This window comes from Budorcas taxicolor, chromosome X (assembly GCF_023091745.1).
Source record: "Budorcas taxicolor isolate Tak-1 chromosome X, Takin1.1, whole genome shotgun sequence".
NCBI classification, from domain to species: Eukaryota; Metazoa; Chordata; class Mammalia; order Artiodactyla; family Bovidae; genus Budorcas; species Budorcas taxicolor.
The window spans coordinates 13,015,543-13,019,309 of record NC_068935.1 but is presented as its reverse complement, the minus strand read 5'-3'; the positions used below and the strand labels follow the sequence as shown (position 1 = coordinate 13,019,309).

The 3,767-nt window shown below is 39.0% G+C and overlaps 1 pseudogene; it reads left to right on the top strand.

Moving 5' to 3' along the window:
- The first annotated feature begins 211 nt into the window (after nt 1-211).
- On the top strand, nt 212-2,883 carry LOC128070122 (rho GTPase-activating protein 12-like; annotated as a pseudogene).
- Nucleotides 2,884-3,767: the final 884 nt, after the last annotated feature.

Here is a 3,767-nt window from a genome sequence, read left to right as displayed (position 1 = left end):
CTCACCTAGAGCCAGACATCCTGGGATGCGAAGTCAAGTGGACCTTAGGAAGCATCACTACAAACAAAGCTAGTGGAGGTGATGGAATTCCAGTTGAGCTATTTCAAATCCTGAAAGATGATGCTGTGAAAGTGCTGCACGCAATATGCCAGCAAATTTGGAAAACTCAGCAGTGGCCAAAGGACTGGAAAAGGTCAATTTTCATTCTAATCCCAAAGAAAGGCAATGCCAAAGAATACTCATCTCACATGCTAGGAAAGTAATGCTGAAAATTCTGTAAGCCAGGCTTTAACAGTACATGAACTATGAACTTCCAGATGGTCAAGCTGGATTTAGAAAAGGCAGAGGAACCAGAGATCAAATTGCCAACATTTGTTGGATCATTAAAAAAGCAAGAGAATTCCAGAAAAACATCTATTTCTGATTTATTGCCTATGCCAAAGCCTTTGACTATGTGGATCACAACAAACTGGAAAATTCTGAAAGAGATGGGAATACCAGACCACCTTACCTGCCTTCTGAGAAATCTGTATGCAGGTCAAGAAGCAACAGTTAGAACTGGACGTGGAACAACAGACTGGTTCCAAATAGGAAAAGGAGTACATCAAGGATGTATATTGTCACTCTGTTTATGTAACTTATATGCAGAGTACATCATGAGAAGTGCTGGACTGGATGAAGCACAAGCTTTAATAAAGATTTCCAGGAGAAATATAAGTAACCTCAGATATGCAGATGACACCACACTTATGGCAGAAAGCAAAGAAGAACTAAAGAGCCTCTTAATGAAAGTGAAAGAAGAGAGTGAAAAAGTTGGCTTAAAACTCAATATTGAGAAAACTAAGATCATGGCATGTGGTCCCATCACTTCATGGCAATAGATGGAGAAACAATGGAAACAGTGACAGACTTCATTTTTTTTGGGGGGGCGCTCCAAAATCATTTCAGATGGTGGCTGCAGCAATGAAGTTAAAAGACACTTGCTCCTTGGAAGAAAACGACAGGATATTAAAAAGCAGAGATGTTACTTTGCCACCAAAGGTCCATCTAGTCAAAACTATGGTTTTTCCAGTGATCATGTATGAATGTGAGAGTTGGACTATAAAGAAACCTGAGTGCTGAAGAATTAATGCATTTGAACAATAATGTTGGAGAAGACTCTTGAGGGTCCCTTGAACAGCAAGGATGTCCAACCAGTCCATCCTAAAGGAAATCAGTCCTGAACATTCATTGGAAGGACTGATGCTGAAGCTGAAACTGCAATACTTTGGCCATCTGATGTGAAGAACTGACTCATTTGAAAATAAATTGTGTGAGCAAAGACGCAAATACAAATAAAGGCCACACAAATAACAACAAAAAAAGAAAAGATCCTCATTCTGGGAAAGATTGAAGGTGGGAGGAGAAGGGGGTGACAGAGGATGAGATGGTTGGATGGCAAAACTGACTCAATGGACATGAGTTTGAGCAGGCTACAGGAGTTGGTGGTGAACAGGGAGGTTTGGCATGCTGCAGTCCATGGGGTCACAAAGAGTCAGACACAACTGAGTGACTGAAATGAATTGAACTGAAAACTAAACTCCCAACTAAAACTTTTCAGCCCTGGGTCCAATTCCTTTAGGACTCCTTACTTTGCTGATTTCCAGTAGTCATGTATGGATGTGAGAGTTTGGACCATAAAGGAGACTGAACATTACATTTAACAATCCATATTTCTCTTGACACTTGTCATTAAGAGAGACATATGGATTATTAAATGTAACAAAAATTACTGAAAATGGGAAAAAGTTTCAAAAGACTGGTTGTCTTCTTGGGCCATTTTGCAGGGTTCATCTTTTCTCTTCACCAAAATGCAAGGAAGTAGCACAAGTTGGTTTGGGAGTAATCAATCCAAACCAGAGTTTATAGTGGACCTTAAGGGAGTGACCATTGCGATGGCTTCAAAAGATAAATCCAGCAAAAAGAATGTATTTGAGCTGAAAACCCGTCAAGGAACAGAATTGCTGATTCAGTCTGACAGTGACACTGTTATAAATGATTGGTTTAATGTTCTCAGTAGTACTATCAGTAATCAGACAGTGGAACCCAATGAAGCAATCAAAGAGGAGATACAAGATTCACCAGGAATTGAAAAGCATGATAAAGAAAAGGACCAGAAGGAGCCAAAGAAATTGCTTTCCATGAAAGTATCTATCATAGATTCTTCAGAACAGAAGAAAAACAAGAAAAACTTAAGATTCTTACACAATGCCCCACTTTGCAAGCTGTTCGTGAAAAAGTTTATATTAAAGATCAGGTATTTGGAGCCAGTCTTGCTAATCTGTGTCAGAGAGAGAATAGCACAGTGCCAAATTCTGTGAAATTATGCATATTGAACATGTTGAGCAATATGGGCTGGATGTTGATGGGATTTACACAGTTAGTGGCAACCTAGCAGTGATCCAGAGGCTGAGGTTTGTAGTCGAGCATGATGAGAAATTGGACTTGAAGGATAGTAAATGGGAAGATATTCATGTCAGCACTGGAGCCCTCAAAATGTTTTTTTGAGAATTACCAGAACCTCTCTTTACAGTTAATCACTTTAATGATTTTGTTAATGCAATTAAACAAGAACCACGACAGTGTGTCTCTGCTGTGAAGGACCTGATCAAACAGTTACCAAAGTCAAATCAGGACACAATGCAAATTCTGTTCAGACATCTCAAAAGAGTTATAGAAAATGGAGGGGAAAACCAAATGACCTATCAGAGCATAGCAATTGTTTTTGATCCCACTCTGCTCAAGCCAGAGAAGGAGACTGGTAACATAGTGGTCCACACCGTCTACCAGAATCAAATCATAGAATTAATTCTTCTTGAGAAAAATTCCATCTTTGGATGCTGACACTTACTGAAGACCACCTGTGAAATAGAAGCTGGATTTCATCAGATTCCAGATCCTCATACCTGAAGTATTTTACGTTTGGACCAAGCAGTGACTCTTTTCTTTTGCACTTTTCTGAGGGACCAGAAGAGAATGGAAGGGACCAGATGTGTGTTATTTGCTGCTTTGTTGCAAGCTGATAAACCTGTGTGTACTTTTGAATTAATTTTATTCTGAATGTTTGCATTTCACACTCTGAATTTCAGTAGAAAAAAACTTGCAATTCTAACCAGTCATATACACTGGATAATTTGGTAGGAATACATTTTTTTTTTCTCCTCAAACTGGATAACATAGAATTTCTTCTCACTATTTGATAGATTCATTACTTGATAGAACAACACTTACAATCAATTATTTTTAAAATGCTCCTGGGCATTTAAAACAAAGTGAAGTATGTCTGTTTTGAAACCTGTGTATATCTTTTCCAGGGTTTCTGCATGCAGTGGCAGTCTGAGTGCTAGGACCCATTACAACCCAGACAGCATCCCTTGATGAAGGCTGGCTGTCTTCACTGTGTAACATAGCAGCACACTAATAGTACTTAAAACACTGTGATATACTAGAGTTGAATTTAGCATAAGCCAGTGCAGGGTATTTGGGGGCTGTCTATACTACACTGACTTGTGGCTAGCAATCCTAATTCTCTCTAGTGCCATATTGAGTTCTTGGTATGACCCTGTGGAGAAATGAACTTTCTTTGATGCAAGTTCAGGCTGAAGACTGTCTTTTAGCTTATGTATATAATTGTGTTGTATAGTCTCAGAGTACATTCTAACCTCTTGTTTCTAATCACGATACTGGTAATTCTTCTCCATGAATATTAGGTTTCCTCCAGAAATAGG